The following is a 23,451-nucleotide window of genomic DNA, read 5'->3' on the forward strand; positions in this document are numbered from 1 at the left end:
AAGCTTTCAAATCAAGTCTCGGTGAAAAGGATGGGGCTGTTCCCCTGGATATGGGTATCCATCTCTCAGTGACCCTGACACGTGTGATCTCCAGCTCCCCATAAACGTTTTGACGTCAAATTCATGTGAAAGACACGTGCCCGTTTGTTCCAATGACAGCGGCTCTCCACTTGCTTTTCCATCCCATTTCCCCTTCCTGTCTCTCTCTTCTCCCCCACCTCCTCCTCTCTTGCTGCTAAGCGTTGGCACTCCGCTAGGATTTTTTAAAACTACATATGGCTAAGCCAAAAGTAATGACTGATCACAGTTGCTGGGTTCATACATCGTGCGAGGCCAAACATAAACCCCAAACCTCACATTATGGCTTAGCGTTATGTGTCAGTCGGGCCTTCTTGAGCGTTGATCCCATGTGACCTCCTTAGACCCCGTTCCAAAATAATCGTCCTAAGCGACATCGTTCTTCTTCCAAATCTTTTCATTGCCCATCATTGCTTACAGAACCACAGAGTGGGAAGGGTCCTTGGAGGTCCTCTAGTCCAACCCACCTCCTCAAGCAGGAGAACTATACCATTCCAGACAAATGGCTTACTGTCGTGTTTTGCCTTGCAAAACCAAACGTGATTTTTCTCTTCGCCTCTTATCTTTGCCCCTTTCCCTACTTAATCTTCCTTTCGACTGAATTTAAGATTATAAATTCCTGGAGGCAGGGAGTGACTTTTTTTGGTGTGTGTGTGTATGTGTGTGTGTGTGTGAGAGAGAGTGTGTGTGTGTGTGGGGGAGCAATTATTTTAAAAACAAACAAACATGTTTGAGCAATGGCATAGAAAATACGACAGTTATGCCTTTTGGAGACACGCGGAAAACCCGCCTCGTTATTTTGTGCGGCGTCCATGGTGGGTTTTGTAGACGTCCACGTGTTAAAACATCCTGCGGAATGGAAGGAGTCTCCAAAATGGTGGGAGAAGCTTAGCCTAGTCAATTGGAGGTGGATGCGTCTCTTCCTGTTCTCTTGCCTCAGGGAAACAAACCCTTGTGGGGAACTTTGCCAGCGCAAATAACAACTTGGCAGTCAGAAGCCACCCGTGTATACCTTCGCTGGCGTACGCTGCTCCAATTCTTTGGAAGGGTAAATGGAATCCTGTAAAGAAGGGACACAAGTTGGAATGAGGAAGCAGCCTTATCTGAGCTTTACAGCACAAATCTTTAAAAAAAAAAAGGTCTCTTTCTCTAGAAGGGATATAACTTTACTTGCTTGCTTGGGTTACGTGCAGTTGTTGTTTCAGGAGCATCTGCTCATTCTCGGGCATGCTCTGGTTCTGAGGAGGGCATGGACTAGTTGTGGCTGTGTTTATACCAGGGAAATGTCTTTGTTTGGCCTTGGAGACCAGGGCGCTTTCAGTGCTTGAATAAATATTTGCTTGTGTATAGTTTTTAGTGTCTCTAGCTGCCATACTGTGCTAAGAAAAGAGGTATGTCTTTTTGTGGAACCTAGAACTTGCATGTCATTTACATGTTTCTAAATTTGATTGCAGGTGCCTTCTCTCCCTCCCTCTCTCTCTCTCTCTCTCTCTCTCTCTCTCTCTCTCTCTCTCTCTCTCTCTCAATCTCTCAATCTCTCTCTCTGTATTTTTCTCTCTGAATATCTCTGTCTTTCTCTCTCTGTATCTCTCAATATCTCTCTCTCTCAATCTCTGACTCTCTCTCTCTCTGTCTCTTTGATTCTTTCCCCTTCTCTGTATATCTCTCTCTCTCTCTCTCTCTCTGTGTCTTTCTATCTCTCTCTTTCTCTGTTTCTGTATTTCTGTCTCTTCTTTCTTTCTCTCTCTCTGTCTTTCTCTGTCTCTCTTTTTCTCTCTGTCTTTCTCTTTCTCTCTCTCCCCCCCCCCCCTCTCTCTCTCTCTCTCTCTCTCTCTCTCTCTCTCTCTCTCTCTCTCTCTCTCTCTCTCTCTCTCTCTCGCTGTCTCTCTCCCTCTCTGCTTGCATAGTGAAGGCCTTTTTCATCAGGGCCTGGTTGATTTCTTTTTTTTTTTTTCACCTAAAAAGGTCAAGGATGGAACCTCTGACTCTCTGCATGCAGAATGCGTTCACCATCACTGAGCTGTTAGCGCTTCCCCGAAATCTAGTTGGATTTTGCATCCAAAGCACCTTCCCAGTTCAGGGAGCTGGTTTTGGATTGCGGGGGGGGGGGGAACCCACCCTTTCTTCTCCATTCTCTTTTCTAAAGCTGGCAGGCCCTTGGAACCCAAGCTTTTCACCTCTTTTGAATTCTCCCTTCCATCTCTTAAAACATAAACCCGGAGAGAAGCTTCCTCAGTGGGTGAACGCGGCTGCATCCTGAGTTGATATTTTTGTTTTTTTAAAAAAAATGGGTTTGGCGTATCTCTCCGTAACGAGGCTACCGGCTTTTCTTCTGTTTGAGCGAACAGCTCCATTAAGCTGCGTTGATTAACGAGCAGAAAACCCAGTAGGGGAGGCGAAGGGCTGAGCTCTCCAGCATGGGTTGTTTGTGAAACGGCCTTCATCTTTGTATGCGAAGCATGAAAAGGTCGGCTTGCAATCGGGAGCAGGCTGTGAGGGGGAAGCGGAGGTCTGCCAGCTTGGAGGGAAAGAAACCAGGACCTACTGCCATCAAAAGTTCTTTTCATGGCTACCTCTCGGCTTTGGGCACAACCTTTTTGCGGCTTGGCAGACGTGGGCGAAGCTTTACCCCGTGCTGATTTCCGGAAGCTTTAAATTCCTGGCGGGTTATTGTTCAGGCTTGTTGCCTTCTCCTTGGTGTGTGTGTGTGTGTGTGTGTGTGTGTGTGTCTGTTGTGTGTGTGTGTATTTGTACATTTCAACAGGTGGCTGGCCATTGATTCTTGGGACCGTTTGGCCTTTTTGTGTGTGTGTGTGGGGCTTCCACCCTTGCAACTGCCTGGTGGGAGAAGAGATTTAACAGAACTAATAAAATAGCAGAGCTGGAGGTCTTCTAGTCCAACCCCCTGCTCAGGCAGGAGACTCTATACCAGTGATGGCAAACCTTTTAGAGACTGAGGGCCCAAACTGCAACCCAAAACTCACTTATGCATCGTCAAGTGCCGGGCGGCTGTGGCCCATTGGTTGGGTGTGGCCAATTGGGTGGGCGTGGCTGCGGTGGTAACGGCAGACTGGGTGGGACTAAAAAGTTCAATCAATTCCAACTTTGCAAGAACTTTTTTTCCCACTAGAAGTTGAAATTGACTGATTGAACCTTTTTTTTTTTTTTTTTTGCACATGGTGGCGGAGGCCTAAAGTGAAAAGGTTTTATAAAACCCAGCTGAAGGCATAGGACTGGGGCAATGACGCGCGTGCCCACAGAGAGGGCTCTAAGTGCTGCCTCTGGCACCTGTGCCATAGGTTCACCACCACTGCCCTATACCATTCCAGATAAGTGGCAGTCCAGTCTCTTTTTAAAAGCCTCCAGTAATGGAGCACCCAGAACATGTGGAGGCAAACCACTGGTTAATTGTTCTCACTGTTAAGAAGTCTTTCTTTAGTTCTAGATTGCTTCTCTCCTTGATCAGTTTCCATGCATTGTTTCTTGTCTTGCCTTCTGGTGCTTTAGATCTGATGTAGGTCCAGCCATTGGTGAAGCAAAGTCCATTTCAGGTTTCTTAAAGCTGAATGAATGTCTTCTGCATAGGGCTGGGGTGTTGGAAGAGTCACGTAAGGTCTTGGAGTGGACTGCCAACTCTCCCCAAAGTCATGGTTGAAGCCAGGAGGAAAATGAAATGTTATTCTTTTCATGTACAGTACATAAATCATTTCAAATGGAAGAAGGATTCTACATTCATACGTGGAATAATTCCTTTGTTTCGACAATAATCCTTGGAGGCATCAGAGCTTCCACTCAGTGCTCTAGGGAGGTAGTTGCCTAGATTTTTATGACCTCTTACCCTACATACCTGTCCAGGCTTTATGCTAAACCATGGTTTAAGGTTTATTGAATAAGTCACCATATGGTAGGCTACAACTCTACCACAATTGGTCCTTCAGATCATGCAATTTGGGAAGCCAGCCAATCCCATCATGTCTTGGTTTACAGGGTGTGAATCCTAGTCTTTGTCCTGAATTATTATGGGCATGCAGAAAGAACAGTCCTGTGTCAAACTGGGTGCAAGGAGATTAAATGGCTCTTTGCAGTAGAGGTCCCCAACCTTTTGGGCATCAGGCACCGGTTACGTGGAGAGAAGTTTTTCCATGGACCGGAGGGTGTGTGGTTTTGTGTGCTGCCTGCATCCTGCAGATGGGGATATCCTTGTTCGTGTGGACTGGTTGCTGGCATGCTGTGTCCTGGTACCGGTCCACAGACCGGGGATTGAGGAACCCTGCTTTACAGCATTTTCCCAGCACAGCTGGAAGAGTGGGGGAAAAATCTGTTAGTCCCACATTGGTGTACAACCATGGCCTCTTTAAGACCTGGGAACTCCAACTCCCAGAATTCCTGAGGCCGCCATGTTGGCTCAGGAATTCTGAGCATTGAAATCCACAGGTTATAAAGGGGCCATAGTTGCCCACCCCTGCACTAGAGAGTCAATTGGCTGGCCTGACAGTTCTTCTCCAGAGAAGGGTATTTTCAAGCAAAGAAACTGAGCTGAGAGGGTAGCCGGTCTTTTGCAATGAAACTTAGCCCAACACCCTTTGAATTGTTGAAAGAAAAATCTTCATCAGAGTCCAGTCCAAGCCGGGAATAAACAACATGGAGACTGCTTTAGAAAGAAGGTTTTATAACTTCTTTGCAGCTCCTAAGGTTAGCAGAAATTTCCTAGGCAATTCTGTCCTAGAGATGCTTTTATGTTACTGCTACTTCAGCCTGTCAGCCATGTTTGTCTGTGATTGACTCTATCTTATCTCTTTTAATTTCTCCAGTGGATTAAGTGTACCTGCCTGCTTCTCCATCGGCATTTGAGCTCTTGTAATGACTGGATCTCATTTTTAACAGCCAAGTTAATCGCAGAGACGTATCCCCCATTGATTTGCTATTTTATGGCTATATTAACTAGGCTGTGGTAGTGTTAATGATCTAGAAAATCTCTTTTTAATAAAGCAAATCCACTTTTGCATTAGTCAGGCAGAAACTCGGGGTCAGAGGGAAGAGAGAAATCTGTCAAGTTTAGGGCAGGTACCTGTTGCATTTTTTTTTTTTAGGAATAGCAAAAATAACTGGCAAAGGTGTACAGGTAGTCCTTGAATTGTAACTTTTTGTTTAGTGACTGTTTGAAGTTACAAGGGCACTGGGAAAAGATATATTCAACCATTTTTAACAAAGCTTAAACTGTAACATATTAAAAACAATTAGTAAACAAATATGTTAATCTATTAAGTAAACATTACTAATAAAATCTAAAAAAAAATAATCCTAACAATCAAAAGTAACAAATGAAAATCAGTAAATCAGGAAAAGTAATCGTATCATCAAAATGTTAGTTAGAACTCGATTAAAAATCAGTCATCTATTCTAAAATATTGAATCCTTCAAGTGACACTCTGATACCTTGACGGGAACTTCAGATTAAAGTGAAAACATTTCCCTCTTGCTTTAAAGGAAGATTTTTTTTCCTTTTGTCTCTAAGCTGAGACTCAAAGATGCTGCTTGGTCTGGATTTTCCATGTTTTGGAAACGTCAACCTTGGGGTTGAGGGAAGAGGGATAATCACATTATAGATTGCTCCCATAAAAAAAGGAGAATTTTAACCTTTGCTCAGTCTATACCAGTGGTTCTCAACGTTTGTGTGAACCTAACTAGGTAACATCATCAGTTACCCCATCACACAAACGTGCTGCGCATGCACGGCGTGCATGCGTGGCGGCGCCCCCATACGTGGCACACATGCGTGGCGCCACCCCCATGTGTGGCGCGCATGTGCAGCGGCAACCCCATGCACGGTGCGCATGCGTGGCGGCGCCCCCATGCGTGGTGGGCATGCGTGGCGCCGCCCCCATGCGCGGCGGGCATGCACGGGGCGCCCCCGTGCGCGGTGCGCATGCGCGGCGCCGCCCCCTGAGGGGGGAAAATGGCGGATCGCCTTCTTTGGCGACCCCCGAAAAATGGTCGATTGACCCCAAATGGGGTCGCGACCCATAGGTTGAGAACCGCTGGTCTATACAGTGTTCTTTAAAAAAACCTTTCTTCCCCCGCTTTTCTCTTAATAAAAATATAGAATATATTGAACAGTGGGTGAGTTTTTACAGTAATAAGCTTGTGCAAATGAAAGCTGCATGGAGGTAAAAAGCAAGGAAAGTCATTTTGGATTAAACTAGTAATATAGACTCTGGGCTTTCATTATTTCACTGTTTGCACAATAATATTTTTCTGCATAGCCTTCTACAGAATGCATTGAAATATATAATCCAATCACTTCATTTAAGCTGACTGTGATCCATTTGGGGTAATTCAGGTTGCATATCTTTATAACTAGGGCTAGGGGCAAAAATATCCAAGTTCAAGGAGACCTCTGTGGTGTTTCCCTGAAAATATGATCCAACTGGAAAATAAGCCCTAGTAGCATGATTTTTCAGGAGGCTCGTAATATAAGCCCCACCCCAAAAATAAGCCACAATTAAGATCGTCAGCCAGACGGACGCATTTAGTACCAATTTTCTCGGAAATAAGACCTAACAGGAAAATAAGCCCTAATGTGTCTTTTGGAACAAACATTAATGTAAGACCCGGTCTTATTTTCGGGGCAATAAGGATAAGCTTCTGATGGCCCAATGTAGGTAAATCGGTTTGGGCTGCAGGATGTCCTAGTTGAATAAGAAGAAGAATGACCAAAAGCTTACCACCACATTGAACTAAAGGGGGATCCGGAATTGGAGAATTGTTTTTAATAAAAACAAATGGTGTTATATCTTGAGTTTGACTGGCAGATGTATCAGAAAGAGCTTGACATCTGGTATGGTTGGTAATCTTTTGGGGTCATGCAAGGTAGGCTTTTGAAATCCTTAAAGAGTCTTCATTGTAGGTGTGAATATTTAGGTTAGACCTAATGACATGCTCCAAAGGGGCTTTTATTTTAAAGGCAACAGGACTTTCAAAGAGCACCAAGGACCCCACAGCACTGATGATGTTACCTAGTTAGGTTCATGAAACGTCTGCAAGAAAACAAGCAAGCTCATAGAGGACCCCACAGTCTTCTTCCTCCTCCTCCTCCTCCTCCACAAACCCCACTGCCTTCTAGCACTGATGATGTTACCTAGTTTGGGTAATAAAAACAACCAAGCTCAGAGAGCACCAAGGGCCTCACATTCTAGTGACTGTCCTTTTAGATCTCACATGAGAATGAGCGTACTAAGATCTGGGGAAATCTTGTGTAAATATTCCCTCAATTGGGGCCATTTGAAAAATGTAGCTTTGGGAGGTCCCCTGCGTAGGTTAAAGTTTGGGACTGTGGCTGCATTCGGCATTAAACCCACTGTTCATCCAAAACCTAGATTTATTGAGCAAATTCACAGTCAAAATATATTGAGTGTTGATTAAACTGGAAGAACACATTGTGTCAACGTGGCCTGGAAAATGGAAACTCTTAGGAAATAACTTTGAATTAGAAAGTGTAGTAAAATGGCTGGATTGCGAGGACTGCAGAGACCATATTCACGCCTGACTTGGTTCCCTGGATGGGTTGGAGTGATTTCAAATTATGCACAAGGCACAGTCCCCAGTCTGAGCCAGTTGCAGATTTACAATCTCTGTCTGCAAGAGAGAGCTTTGCCTCCGTCCTTTAAATCTTCCACTGTAGCGCCTCTCAAATTCTTCTGATGCGTCTCTCCAGAGCAGGGCGTTCTCTGGCTCCTGACGAACCTTATGCGAAAATATGAAGAACTCCCTTCAGATCAAGAGACCTTCCACATTTGGCTGTAGCATTTAAGGTTCAGTTTCATGGGTTTTTGCTTTTTTGCTTCTGGGCCTTGCTGATCCCAGAGCGGGCACAGTTTAAAAGTCTTGGGCTTCCCAGGGTTGATGATGAGAGGGACGCTAAGATTTGAAGTTGGCAGAGATTTGAAGTTGGCAAGCGGAGAAGGTCACGAGAGGCTTCCTTGTCTGTTCCTACTCTCTCCTTATGCTCTGTTGCTCTCAACAAGCCAAGGCTTGCCTTGTTCAGGCATAGGGTAGAACACGCTCGGAGGAATTCCGCTCCCCAAGCCAAATTGGCCTAGCGTTGCAGGGAGGAGAATGGCTGGCAAGGCAATTTGGCACTGTTGCGAGGGAGCTTCGTTCGGCCTACTTGTTTTTCTCCCGAAAAAAACATCTTCTGACTTTCTTGGGAGCTGGACTCAGCCTGACTCCCTCCCCCCTCCCCGCGCCTTCTTCAACTCCGATGAAATGGAAGCTTTCTCTCGGAACATGCGTGGGGCTAGCTTCCCTCCCAAAAAAAAGCAAAAAAAAAAAATGTCTGAAATTGCATTTAGGTGGCGTCCAGCTGTCTGTATCAAGCATGCTCGGAATACGGGAACAGAAGGCTGACCTTTTTAGTGCTTCGTGTCTTCTCCTGGATCTTCTCAGATGCCTGTTGGGTTTTTCATTCCAATGAGGAGAAGGCTTCTTGTTGACAGGGAGATGTCTCGGCTTCAGGAACTGATTTAACAGAAGGCTCTGCCAGCAGATTCCTTGTTTCTCAAGCTGACGAGTCTCTTGGTGGCTTTTTCTAGATTTCATGGCTGGGGCGTCGGTTGTCTTCGCAGCAGCTCGAGAGGCAAATCCAGATGATGGATGTCAATGCACTTCTATCCTTTGGGGCTCCGTAAATGGGAGAAGGTGGGGGAAATTTTCAGTATATTTGAAACAGATTATTTCAAACCCAGAGTAGTATATGAGGAAGATGACCTTGAGAGAGGTCTGCAGGGATCGGTTGCCTAGGCAAAAGATGCTAAAGCATTTTGAAAGTCCACAAGGAGGTAACATCCATCAGCGGCTCAGAGAGTGACTCCCCGCTTCACTGGGGTGTAAGAAGGAAGAAGAGGCACAGCACAATCAGGCCTGTAGGGTTCCATTATTAGAGCCCATCTCAATAAAAATAGTTTTAGCTTTCCTGCGGAGTTGATATCCTGGTCTGGTCTACCAAATGGGATTGACATCGTGAGCCAGATGTTAGAACATGTGTGTATATTCTGACATGAACCAGATGTATAATCCATATTGCCATGACCTCTCCTCCTCCTCCTCCTCCTCCTCCTCCTCCTCCTCCTCCTCCTCCTCCTCCTCCTCCTCTTCTTCTTCTTCTTCTTCTTCTTCTTCTTCTTCTTCTTCTTCTTCTTCTTCTTCTTCTTCTTCTTCTTCTTCTTCCTTTCCTCCCTTCCCTTTCCCCTTTCCTTCCCCTTCCCTCTTTCTCCTCCTCCTCCTCTTCTTCTCTCCCTCCCCCTCTTCTTCTTCCTCCTCCTCCTCCTCCTCCTCTTCTTCTTCTTCTTCTTCTTCTTCTTCTTCTTCTTCTTCTTCTTCTTCTTCTTCTTCTTCTTCTTCTTCTTCTTCTTCTTCTTCTCCTCCTCCCCCCCTCCTCCCCCTCCTCCTCCTCTCTACTTCTTCTTCTCCCTTCCCACCCTTCCTCCTCCTCCTCGTCCTCCTCCTCCTCCTCCTCAATCTGTAATGTCAACACCTTTGAACTAAGATTACAAGTCATTTCAGAGTACCTCCCAGTGAAGATGTTTTTTTTCAGTAGTCTGTTGCCTGATTTATGGGACGTCTCCTCCACTGAGATCATTTTTCTGGAAACAGGCTGTCATTCCTAAATTCCCTGCTCATAGTTTGGAAGAGGCCATGCTGCTGAGGGGGCTTTGGACCATGCGTTGGGGAGCGAGGGCTCTCTCTCCATAAGGATGCCCTTCTCCCTTTCATGGGCCAGGGAGGTCCCCATTACTTTCACGGCTCTTTTTTCTTGTTGTCCTATATTTAGATTTTCCTTCTGTAAATTCCATTTCTCTCAACTCCACAGAAGAGGCAGAGAAAAAAATTTGTCTGCCTTCTTCCAGGAGAGAAAACCTTTCTGAAGATTCATGGCAAGCTGGTAGCAAGAATGGCCCATCCTGAGTTATGAGTCTCGTGGTATCCCTGATGATCACCAGGGATTCTTGAGAAGTGGCATCATCCCGCATTTAACCAACCGCTGCTACCAGTTGCTTGACGGGGGCGCTCATCCGTTTTTTTTACAACTTTGTTTGTTTCCCAAGAACTGAGTTTTCCAGCAGTAGTGGCAGAAATGAGCTGTGCCAAGGGTTCTTGTAATTTGAGAGAGAGAGAGAGAGAGAGAGAGAGAGAGAGAGAGAGAGAGAGAGAGAGACTGGGCTTAATTTCCTTCTGCCTTTCTTGAAGCCATAGCCTCAAAATAAGCTTGATCACTGCTGATAAACCACCGGGGAGCATTAAAACAACAAAGTCAGAAGTGGAGAGAGCATTAATCTTAGCAGGCGTCTGGAAGCATCTTTTCCAACTAAGGGGTTTTATGAAAAGGCAGAGGCTTTCCTCAGCTGCAGCTCACTTTTAAGAATATTTGTTAGTTGGAAAAGGTACTGCCAGATTCTTTGGGATTTTTTGCTACTGTAGACCAATGTAGATCTATTTTTTCTGACAAGAGCATTAGCCCTGTGACCCTTCTTCACAGGCAGAACTCTAAATAGAGAAAGAAAAAGGAAAGAGGGAAGGAAGGAAGGAGAGATAAGAAGGAAGGAGAGATAAGGAAGGGAGGGAGGAACAGTAAGGAAAGGAGAAGAAAAAGAGGGAAAGGGAGAAGAAGGAAGGAAGGAAGGAAGGAAGGAAGGAAGGAAGGACAGATCATGGAGTTCTTGGTGCTCTCTAAACTTAGTTGTTTGCTTGCAGACATTTTATTGCCTAAGTAACATCTTCAGTACCAGAAATGACCCTTGAGGAACTAGAACTCATTAAATATCTTCCTCTAAAACAAATAACCTTAATTTTGCTTAAAACAGAGCAGAACACAACAAAACAGCTTTCCCCCCCTTTTTTTACAAGACAGGCACCTGAACTCGAAAAAGCACTTTGAAGCAGAGAGTTAAAAAGGGGTGGCTTTCCATTAGGTGTCTTCTCTGGGATGTACCGCAAAGCCATTAATGGCAAGGTGACTGTCCAGGCATTAATGCCACTTGCCAAAGGCATCCATTATCCACTCCTTTCTTGCTGGGCAGGGTTGGAGAGATACAGGGTGGGCTTCTTCAGGAGTCATAATAATAATAATAATAATAATAATAATAATAATAATAATAATAATAATAATAATAATAATAATAAGAAGAAGAAGAAGAAGAAGAAGAAGAAGAAGAAGAAGAAGAAGAAGAAGAAGAAGAAGAAGAAGTTGGAAGGGATCTTGGAGGTCATCTAGTCCAACCCCCTGCTCAGGCAGGAACCCTACTCCATTTCGGACAAATGGCTGTCCAGTCTCTTCTTAAAAACTTCCAGTATTGGAGCATTCACCGCTTCTGGAGGCAGGTTGTTCCACTGGTTAATTGTTCTAACTGTCAGGAAGTTTCTCCTTAGTTCTAGGTTGCTTCTCTCCTTGATTAGTTTCCATTCATTGTTTCTTGTCCTGCCTTCAGGCGCTTTGGAGAATAGCTTGACTCCCTTTTCTTTGGGGCAGCTCCTGAGATATTGGAACACTGCTATCATGTCCCCCCTCATCCTTCTCTTTGTTAAACTAGACATACCCAATTCCAGCAACCGTTCTTTATATGTTTTAGCCTTCAGTCCCCTAATCATCTTTGTTGCTCTTCTCTGTACTCTTTTTTAGAGTCTCAACATCTTTTTTACATCGTGGTGACCAAAACTGGATGCAGTATTCCAAGTGTGGCCTTACCAAGGCATTGTAAAGTGGTATTAATACTTCACGTGATCTTGATTCTATCCCTCTGTTAATGTACTTTGTTGTTGTGCTCCAACTTTGGTTTGTTTGTCATGCCTGCAAGCCTTTCAAGAAGACCTTGGTTGTCTTATAATGCAGAGGTCCCCAGCCTTTTGGGCATCAAGGACCGGTTATAAGGAGAGAGGTTTTTCCGCAGACAGGAGGGTGTGTGGTTTTGTGTGCTGCCTGCATCCCATGGATGGGGCTTTGCTTGTTTGTGCGGACCGGTTGCTGGCATGCCACAGCCCGGTACCGGTCCACAGACCGGGGGTTGGGGACCCCTGTTATAATGGGCTCCATGGATATTTCATAGAAATGGAAAGAGAGACAGTTGGATCCTTGTCTCTTGATAATGGCCTTGCATTTATGGCTTCACCTCATCATAATTCTTTTAACAATTGATTTCCCCCCCTTCTTTCCATTGCATTTTTGTTAATTGCTGTTCCTGATCTAATTTGTATCATTCATCTTCAAGGGCCTGAGTAATTTAGGACTGAAGTTTCTAGTTATCGTGATTTATTTGCGAACAAATCAGGAAAACAGGCTTTTAAGTCTGTATGAAATAGAGCACATTCAAATTCAAGAAGAAGAAGAAGATTGACTGTTTGACCTCTTGGGATCGAACCAGCTGGCCAGGGATGCTGCTTAATGCCAGCATCTGATGAATGGGGAATGATACCTTGACTGAATTTAAGAGCTCAGTGGGGATAAAAGAAGGGCCTTTTCAGAGAGGAGCACCAGTAAATGTTAGTGGTCCAGGATTGGAGTCCTTCTGCTCTAAGTAGTATATGGCCAGCATGGCTGGCTGAGGAATTCTGGGAATTGAAGTCCACAGGTATTAAAGTTGCCATGACTGGATACCCCTGTCGTACTGGAAGCAGCATGTTGGAGATAAGAAAAGATCCGCTTTCTGATCTTAAACTCTGTTCCTCCTTAGATGAAAACCATAGAGTAGTAGACTAACACAGTTCTCCTACTATAGTGTCTTCTCTGCAGTGTTCTTCCTCCTTTAGTGTCCTTCATCCTCATGGTCTTAGGGTGGTGTTTCTCAACCTTGGCTACCTGAAGATGTTAATAGTAATAACTTTCCAAGCATTCTTTCTTCCTTCCTTCCTTCCTTCCTTCCTTCCTTCCTTCCTTCCTTCCTTCCTTCCTTCCTTCCTTCCTTCCTTCCTTCCTTCCTTTTCTAGACAACCATGGAGAAGGACCTGAAGGCAAGACAAGAAGCAATGGATGGAAAATAACCAAAGAGAGAAGCAACCTAGAACTAAGGAGAAACTTCCTGACAGTTAGAACAATTAATCAGTGGAACAACCTGCCTCCAGAAGTGGTGAATGCTCCAACACTGGAAGTTTTTAAGAAGAGACTGGACAGCCATTTGTCTGAAATGGTGTAGGGTTTCCTGACTGAGCAGGGAGTTGGACTACTAGATGATCTCCAAGATCCCTTCTAACTTTATTATTATTATTAATTCTGGGAGTTGAACGCCAGCCATCTTCAACTGGCCAAGGCTGAGAAACTGATCACAATTAACCCAGTGGAATGATTTGCTTTCAGAAGTTGTGGGTGCTCCAACACTGGAAGTCTTTAAGAAGAGATTGGGCAATTATTTGTGAAAATGGTACACAGTAGGTTGGACTAGAACACCTCCAAGATCCCTCCCAACTCTGTTATTCTATTACCTGTGGCCATTGTTCAGGTTGGTCGTGGCTGCCAGGACTTCTGAAAAGCTTTACGTTTTTCTTCATTAGAAGCTCTTGAGAACTTCAGGCCCAGTTGCCACAGAAGCGATCCAAAGTGCAGGTTTTAATGCGGCAGATGGAGAAAATGAATAAGCCTAGGACTGGAGGGAAATAATATTAATAACCATATTTGGTTTTAATTACATGTAAAAAAACAACATGTTCATTACCCTCCCGGAACAGCCCTTCCATTTCAGGGCGCGGCCTCTGAAAAAGTTGCCCCACCTCTGATTGATCTTGATGAAAAGATTGAATTTATCCAAATTTATTGTAATTGACCCTTGCATGGAAATCTTTTGAAATGCATTGACAAGCAATGCTAGATGCCTTATTATTTTTTTACAAGAGAGTTAATTTTAGGCTGGAACCTTTAATGAATAGCATTTGTTGGTCTCGGTTCCACCCTTTTTGGGAGTGTAGCTTCCGGCAAGTAGAGGCATCTACATAGTTATTTGCCAAATATGCTTGCCAACATCCATATTTGCACCCTGAGATTTGAATTTTGTGTGCCACTTGCCTTTTTTTTTCCCTTCAGGAGATTTCCTATACAGGTAGGGCCTTTTCTGCATGGCCCCTGCCCTTTGGAACAACTTGCCCCAAGATGTGAGATCTGCCCCCACCCTTCTGGTCTTTAAGGAGGAACCTGGCTGTGCCAGTTGGCATCAAGCTTGATTTGAAGATCTGTAGGATGGTGGTGGTTGATTCAGGGATAGAGATGGCACCACTGTTGCTCTAAGCTCATCTTTTACCCTTTTTAATCTCTTGTCATGTTTTATTTTTATTTTTAACCAACAAAACAAAACAAAGCAAAACATAACACACACACACACACACACGGTATATACTCCTCCCCCCCTTTTAACAACGATTTCATAACAATATCTTCTATTATTTACATTTCCCCCCTTGTTCTTCTTTAGAATATTTGTCCTTATTGCCCCGTTGTTTCTTATTTACATTTTTCTTCCTTCACATTCTACTTCTTACTAAGAATAGTAAGTCTCTTCTTAAAAACTTCCAGTGCTGGAGCATTCGCAGCTTCTGGAGGCAGGTCGTTCCACTGGTTAATTGTTCTCACTGTCAGGAAGTTTCTCCTGAATTCTAGATTGGATCTCTCTTTAATTATTTCTATTTTTATTAAATAGTAAGCTACCTAGAATCTCCCCAGACAGCAAGACGGGTGGTATATAAATTTAGTAATAAATAAATAGAATAGGATTGTAAAATTATTGGAGGATGGCAAAAAAGAAGAAAGGAAGATTTCAGGGTTGTAGATGACCCCTTAGCTAGTCCAGAGCAGTTCATGTTACTCATCTAAGACTTTATTGCAACCTTTCTCTTAAGTCTGGCTGGTATTGTTATGCTTCTCTTGTAGACACGGGAGACGGCAAAATAAGGTGAATTGCACAAGGCTCACGGCAAAGGGCAGCGGGCACCACAAAGCAGAAAATGAATTTTCCGGCCAGACATGTAAGCAAAACTCAGGAATGCAGGAAGCAGGATTCTTTTATTTACAACAGGATGCAAATGAGGAAAGAGCCATAAGGAGGAAGAACATTTCTGATCAGCTGTTGGAGCCGTGTTTCAAAAACGTACAAAGGCTTCTGACAGGTCCCCGGGGAACGGTTGAGAGGGAAACGTAAAAATTTTTAAAAGCAGACTAAGCAACGTTGCCCTGGAATTGTAGATGATCTGCAGTCTGCTTTCTGTTCTGGGAGATATTGATAAATGTTTATTATTTTCTTGGTGTGTGTTTTGGCAAGCTTTTCCTGCCCAAAGCTGTGCACTGTTGATTGGCTGGCGTGAAACAGTATCGGCATTCATCGCCTACAACTGAGCAGCCTCTGTGCCTTTTTCCCATCTAGAGAATCGGATTGGTGAGGTCACGGAAAAGGCCTGCAGCGGAGAAAGGTTGGAAGTGAAATTGTTGCTGCCTTAGAGAAGGATGGCCGGGCAGCTGGGTGATTCAGAAATCCTGGACTGGGCAAACTAGCACCCGGGATATGTTGGGGTGCCTTTTTTGAAGGGTTATTATCGGGCGCAAAGAATCAAGATCATTAAGTTCAGAATAACAGAGCTGGAAGAGATCCTGGAGGTCTTCTAGTCCAACCCCCTGCTCAACCCTATGCCATTTCAGACAAAGGGTTGTCCAATCTCTTCTTAAAAACCTCTAGTGATGGAGCATCCACAACCTCAGGAGGCAAGTCATGAAGTTCAAGTGCAGAAGATTTATTATTACAGCCCACACACAAGAATTTAGCCAACTAACGGGTCAATGCTAAACTGGCGCTAGATAAGAGCCAATGAAATTCAAGAGAGGATGGACTTGGGTCTTTTATGGGAACGTAAGGACTCTAAACGGACAACTTGTTTCACTTCGCCCTCCAGCTCTGTCTGCTCTTCTCTTACAGTCATATGCAGCTCATTTTTTTGACCCCCCTCCCACCACCTCACCCCTAGTTAGGCTGCCATAGCAATGTAGGATAAATTTACACCATGATGTAAAAAAGATGCTGAAACTCTAGAAAGAGTACAGAGAAGAGCAACAAAGATGATTAGGGGACTGGAGGCTAAAACATATAAGGAACGGTTGCTGGACTTGGGTATGTCTAATTTAATGAAGAGAAGGACGAGGGGGGACATGATAGCAGTGTTCCAATATCTCAGGGGCTGCCACAGAGAAGAGGGAGTCAAACTATTCTCCAAAGCCCCTGAAGGCAGGATGAGAAGCAACGGATGGAAATTAATCAAGGAGAGAAGCAATCTAGAAACTTCCTGACAGTTAGAACAATTAGCCAGTGGAACAACCTGCCTCCAGAAGCTCCAACACTGGAAGTTTTTAAGAGGAGACTGGATAGCCATTTGTCTGAAATGGTGTAGGGTTCCTGCCTGAGCAGGGGGTTGGACTCGATGACCTCCAAGGTCCCTTCCAACATCATCATCATCATCATCATCATCATCATCATTATTATTTCTGATTTGGAACTCAAATGAGAATATACTGCACTTCCCCAGTCAATAGGCAAGCTGGAACACAGCTATCCTGTTACGGCAGGTTTCCAAAGCAATAAGTGTGCATGGACGAGATATGCAAAAAAGTGTGCTTGTTAGGGAGAAGACATGTAAACATCATAAGATAACGATGGTATATTTTAGAGCAGTGACTCTCGACCTTGATGACTTTAAGCTGGGTGGACTTCAATTCCCAGAATTCCCCAGCCAGCACGTCCCATGACGTCCACCCAATGTTGAGAAACCCTACTCTAACGCATTCTTCCTCCTCCTCTCCCATTTTCTTCCCTCCTCCAGTTCCTCTGCTGTGACTTTAAGGCGCTTTCCCCTCCTCAGGTTTTGCTGCGGTTGATCTCTGGTGTGTCTTGCACATGTCCCAGCCTTGTAAGACTTGTTAATATTTTATCATTTTGATATACAGGGAATTAATTACTGTCAACAGAGCAGATTTTAATCTAATCAGCTATTCTGCACGCGGCATCCATTGCAGACATCAAAGTCAGCATCAAAGAGCTCGGAATGAAAGCACACACTGTGCTTTCTAACGCGAGGCACAACCCCGTTCACAAGGATACCTGCCCAATAGCTATCTTCTGGCATGCCCTGCTTCCCTGCCCTGGCTCAACTCCCGGAGTTTTGAGAGGCGTTTCCAGAACTAATGGTTCTCACAAGACTTGACAGGCTTAGCGATTTCACAGAAAAAACTAGTGGCAGGACACCAGCTCGGTGCCTCCCCATCTCAACCTGCCTTGGCTAATTTTCTTGGCTCTTAGCAGTTGCACGGGTGAAGCAAACAGGTCCCTTGACTTGTTCTTTGACATTGCCTTCATGTCTTGCTTTTCTCCCAAGAATATCATCTCCTTCATTGGATTCTCATAACAACTCTGCAAGGACAAATTGGGCTGAGAGAGAGCAGGCTTGGATCTTGGGTTGTGCAAACCTGCTGTTGCAGTTGATAAACTATGAATTACAGTTTAGCATGTGGCGTGAATCCAACTGGTTGGAGATGATTGGTAAATAAGACTTGGGTAGAGACCACGTGATAATGTCATTGATGCAGTGGGCCTGAGTTTGGGTGGAGATAATGGAGGACAGGGTGACCTGGCATGCTGTGGTCCCTGGCATCGCAAAGAGTTGGACACAACTTAGCAACTCAGCAACAGGAACCATCAATCCCAAAGTCACCTAGAGGACTTCATCGCTGTGTAGATCTGAATCTGGTCCTTCCCAGTCCCAACTTATCACTATTCTATGGCTAGGGCATCACCTAATGCCTTGTAGATTTATTAGATTCTCTGAGCCAGAGGTCCCCAACCTTTTGGGCACTGGGGACCGATTCCTTGGAGAGAGGTTTTTCCGCAGACCGGAGGGTGTGTAGTTTTGTGTGCTGCCTGCATCTCGCGGATGGGGCTTTGCTTGTTTGTGGGGACCAGTTGCTGGCATGCCGCGGCCCGCTATTGATCCACAGACCGGGGGTTGGGGACCCCTACTTTAAACTTTGCTACTGGTGATGCTGGCTGAATTCAAGCAAGGCGTATCCCAGCCACCTTCTTATTTAATGTCTCTGATCATCCTATTTCTTCTTTCCACTTATTTTCTCTCTGCTGCTGTCCTTGCTGGCATTTCTATTTGCGCTCTTCCACCTTGGAGTACTTATGCTGTAGTCTAGACACAACCACCTGAATCTGCCTGTTTGGACAAAGCAAACAAGTATTTTATGTTTTGCAGCACGATGGCTGATGTCTCCCTTTTCCCCTTGTGCAAATGAGATGAGCAGCCTGTGGACACCATCTGGAGGCTGTCTTCCAGTCTGTTTTTTAATTGTTCTCTGCTTATCCCTACTTTGGGGCAAAGACTTTTAATGTGATCTTTCTTCTTCTTTTCAACCGTGTCCAATTCTCAGACTGGACGAAGACCCTATGGTTTTCTTGGCAAGGTTTTTCCAGAAGTGGTTTGCTATTTTTCTCCTTCCTAGGGCTGAGAAAAAGTGAGCGGTTCAATGTCACCCAGCTGATTTTGTGCCTAAGGCAGGACAAGAACTCCCACAGTCTCCCACAACACTTAACGACAACACAACACCTGCTCTCTGCTTTGATCTTAGCCCTTTTTAAATACAGGTGGACTCTAATAGGTTATTATGTTATGACTAAATTTGGCACTTAGATATCTAGAAAAAAAAATCTGAATTATTTGAAGCAGCACCTATATCACCTTATCGAGGTCTTAGCCTCCGAAATGATCTTTATAGACTTGATTTCAAAATCCGTTATATTGGGGAAGATTTTTTTTAAAAAAAGAGAGCCTTCTCATCTCCTGCTCCTTTTGCAAGGAATTCTTCCCCTTTGCATTACTTTTAAAACCGGAGTTGAAAATCCATTTTTCTCGTGCCACTTGTGGTTGAGATTCTCAGGGAGCTTTTGATTATTTTAGTAGTTTATATGGCAGCGAGATTTACATTGTTCTTCCCCCCCTGACCCCGCCTTTCTAATCATTTAAATTGTTTTTTGTATGAATGTGTTGAGCTGTGTGATGGTTTTTTTAGACTGCTGTTTTAGTGTTCCAGTTTTACTGGAACAAGATGTTTTAGTTCAGCTTTTTTTTGTCATGCCTTTAAGCTGCCTTGGCAGAATTATTCAGCTTCCTTCAAAGACGGGGGACAAGAATGCTCAAAATAAACAAACTATTGGTCTTAACTAATTGCTGTTGGACTGCTGTACCCACCTGCTACTAAAAGGAAAGCATTGCTGTTTTTAACCCCAACTTCCCCTATTAACCAAACGTAGTCCCTATTTGCAATGTTAAAGGGAGGGGGGGGAAACACAGAAATTTATAAAATCACCTTAAATATCTTCCCTTTCCAATTACCTACAATTTTTGGCTGTGCTCAGTCTAGTATAGATACTCCTCGACTTACAGTTTGCTTAGTGACACTTCAAAGTTACAACGCTGCTGAAAAAAGGGACTCACAACCATTTTTCACACTTACAACTGTTGCAGCATCCCCGGGGTGACGTAATTTACGTTTGGATGCTCGGCAGCTGGCTCATACTTATGATGGTTGCAGCGTCCTGGTGTGTGTCTGTGTGTCACATGATCCCCTTTTGTGTCTTTTTGACAAGCAAAGTCAGTGGGGGAAGCCAGATTGACTTAACAGCCATGTGACTAACAACTGCAGGGACTCACTTAACAAACGTGGCAAGAAAAATCGTAAAATGGGGCAAAACTCACTTAAAACAAATGTCTCACTTGGCAACATAAATTTTGGGCTCAATTGTTGTACGTTGAGGACTACTTGTAATGTTGTGATGGCACCAGGAACCTTCACAGAAGCTCTCGGGAGGGGGGGCAAATAATGAAAAAAGACAAAACAACAGCTGTCGAAGATGCCCATCCCTTGGTCTACCACAGGGGTCTTCAAACTTGGCAACTTGAAGACTTGTGGACTTCAGCTCCCAGAATTCCTCAGCCCGCCAGCCTTGGCTGGCTGAGGAATTCTGGGAGTTGAAGTCCACAAGTCTTCAAGTTGCCACGTTTGAAGACCCCTGGTCCTTAGCCACTTTAAAAACTTTAAGAATTATGGGAGTTGAAGCCCACCCATCCTAAAGTTGGCAAGGTTGAGAAGGTCTGGCAGAACTGGAATTGTGCCAAGGCATCTTTGGCCAAGAAACCAACCTTGGTTGCCTTTTGAAGAAACATCTTGCGTTCTCGAAAGAGAGCAGGCTTCAGGAAATCTTTGTCCCCTGCAACTGGAGGATATGCTTCATAGCTGCCCAGAAGCCCACACAACACAAATTCTTCCCAGGCTTTGTGATTATTGATGCCCTTGTTTGCTTTTTCTCAAGCTCTTGTTTGCATTTGTCAAAAGTGGAGCAGTTGGGTCCTTGATCCTGTAGATTAGGAAGTTTAACAACAGGGACTGTGAGGCCATTTGGTTAGATTGTTTACAATACTGCTAGATGCTTTCCTGACAGCTGGTTCCATCTTTGGTGCTCTGGGAAAATAAAGAGATGAGAATTAAAGCAGACACTGTCCCTCCCCCCATCTAAATAGGAGAAGGCTCTTCTGTTCCAATTCGTGGCACAAGTAAAAAGAACTGGGGCCAAATCGTGTCACCGGGGTTAAAAGTTAAGGTTTTGAGGCAAGTCAACGAACCTCAGCTCCAGTTAGCAATTTCTTGTTGTTGTTGCAAAGTCGTGTCCGACCCATCGTGACCCCATGGATGACATTCCTCCAGGCCTTCCTGTCCTCTACCATCTTCTGGAGTCCCTTTAAGCTCACGCCTACTGCTTCAGTGACTCCATCCAGCCACCTCATTCTCTGTCATCCCCTTCTTCTACTGCTCTCCATCTTTCCCAGCATCAGGCTCTTTTCCAGTGAGTCCTTCCTTCTCATTAGGTGGCCAAAATACTTGGGTTTCAACTTCAGGATCTGGCCTTCTAAAGAGCAGTCAGGGTTGATCTCCTCTAGGACTGACCGGTTGGATCGCCTTGCAGTCTAGGGGACTCACAGGAGTCTTCTCCAGCACCATAGTTCAACTGTCCATGGGGTTTTCATGGTAAAGATACTGGAGTGGGTTGCCATTTCCTTCTCCAGTGGATCACATTTTGTCAGAACTCTCTGCTATGACCTGTCCGTCTTGGGTGGCCTTGCAAGGCATAGCTCATAGTTTCATTGAGTTATGCAAGCCCTTTTGCCACGACAAGGCAGTAATCCATGAAGGAGAGTTAGCAATTAGGTAACACAAAACTCCCCTTTAAGCTAGAATTTGTATTGTTTTACTTCCTACCACATGGGACAAGCCACTATCCTGTTTGAGCTCTCTTGTTTATTCTGCATCTTTCCCCACCTACTTACGCAAAGAAAATTCTGAAATCTTGCAAGGTGGTTGATTTAAAAAAAAACAAAAACAAAAAACAAACACGTTACTTTGGCAGTCTCTAGACAGAGCATTCCTCCATCCATTATTATTATTATTTTTTTAAAAAACAAATAAATCTGCAGATTGGGAAGGATTTTCCCTTCTCTTCTTACAGTCTGCATGAAAAAGATGGACGAGCTTTCAATCCATCTTCGGTGTGATGGAATGAAGCCTGAGATCAAGTTGACAACTTCATCTTTGCCAGGGAGAAATTGCCCCTTGCCCCTTGTCAGTTTATGCCATCTCTGTCTCTCCTGTCAACTGGGGAAGATTTAGGAAACCCTGGCTTCTTGTGCAAGGTTAGGAAGGAAGATAAAATTATGAAAGTCACGAAAGAGGCAGGAGCTTGGGAACATCAGGCCCCTTGCCGATTCTCTGCCCACAATTGCTCAAAATTGGTAAGATTTTCTACCAATTGGCAAACATTTCCCCAAATCTCACCTCACCTATATAATCCTGGCATGGATGACAGTTAGAACAATTAATCAGTGGAACGGCTTGCCTTCAGAAGCTGTGGGTGCTTCAGCACTGGAGGTGTTTTTAAGAAGTGACTGGACAACCATTTGTCTGAAGTGGTATAGGGCCGTGGTAGCGAACCTCTGGCACGCGTGCCACAGGTGGGACACAGAGCCCTCTCTGTGGGCACGCGCGCCATCGCCCCAGTCCTAGGCCTTCAGCTGGGTTTTATAAAACCTTTTCGCTTTAGGCCTCCCCCGCCGTGTACCAAAAAAAAAAAGGTTCAATCAATCAATTTCAACTTCTCAGGGGAAAAAAAAGATCTCGCAAAGTCGGAATTGATTGATTGAACTTTTTAGTCCCACCCAGTCTGCTATTACCACCGTAGCCATGCCCACCCAATGGGCCACGCCCAGACAATTGGCCACACCCACCCAATGGGCCAATACCCACCCAATGGGCCACACCCACCCAATGGGCCACACCCACCCAATGGGCCACACCCACCCAATGGGCCATACCCACCTGGCACCCGACGATACATAAGTGGGTTTTGGGTTGCAGTTTGGGCACTCGCTCTCTAAAAGGTTCGCCATCACTGGTGTAGGGTTTCCTGCCTGAGCAGGGGGTTGGACTAGAAGACCTCCAAGGTCCCTTCCAACTCTGTTATTCTATCATCATTGCAGCTCTTAGGTGCAAGATCCCTCACCCTAAAATAAAAGTTAGCCACTCATGATATTTATTCAATAGATCCCCAATTCGCTGCATTGGCAGCAAAGGCTGAGAAGACCTTCTTAGAAGGTTGGGGAACCCCAGCCAGTCTCAGATAACGTAAAACTCGATGGAGCAAGAGTTTGGCTTTGGTAAAAGACAACTTTCAGTGTCTTAAAGAATTACTGTAGTTCACAGGTAAAATTCATGCAGAAAATTTCATATCAAGAAAAATTCTTTCTCTCCTTGTTCAAATATTTCTCGTTGTATAATGGACGGAACACTCACTCTAGGTTGTTCTTGACTTGCAACCATTTGTTTACCGGCCATTCAAAGTTACCAAGACATTGAAAAAAGGAGGTCCTAACACTTAACAATCATTGCAGGATTTCCACAGTCACGTGATCAAACTCCGGATGCTTGGCAACCAGCATGTGTTTACAACACTTGTAGCATCGCAGGGTCATGTGATCATCATTTGTGACCTTCCCAGTTGACTTCTGACACAGGAAAGTCATTGGGGGAAGCCAGATCCACTTAATGATCACATGATTCCTGAAGCTGGCTGAGAAGGTCGCAAACGGGCAGTTACGTGAGAGTGGGATGCTGCAACCCATAGTAAATACACTCCAGTGGCCAAGGGCCTGAATTGTGATCAAATAACCCAGGGGATGTTGCGATGGACCATAATTAAGTGACTTTTTTTTAGCGCCATTGTAACTTTGAACAGTTGCTAAACAAGCGTATTG

At 44.6% G+C, this 23,451-nt stretch overlaps 1 protein-coding gene across 2 annotated transcripts in view; it reads left to right on the forward strand.

The window, feature by feature from the left end:
* The window catches only part of MID2 (midline 2), a 137,518-nt gene that overhangs the window by 4,226 nt on the left and 109,841 nt on the right, over positions 1 to 23,451 (forward strand). Inside the window, exon 2 of one of the 2 annotated variants that reach the window (XM_039331121.1) lies at positions 14,981 to 15,075. The exons of the other annotated variant lie outside the window; for it this stretch is intronic. The gene's annotated coding sequence lies outside the window, so the exon portion shown is untranslated. The remainder of the gene's footprint in view (positions 1 to 14,980; positions 15,076 to 23,451) is intronic. 2 annotated transcript variants of the gene reach the window in all.

The sequence above is a fragment of the Crotalus tigris genome, unplaced genomic scaffold (genome assembly GCF_016545835.1).
Source record: "Crotalus tigris isolate CLP2741 ecotype Arizona unplaced genomic scaffold, ASM1654583v1 scf7180000017622.5263843, whole genome shotgun sequence".
Classification (NCBI taxonomy): Eukaryota; Metazoa; Chordata; class Lepidosauria; order Squamata; family Viperidae; genus Crotalus; species Crotalus tigris.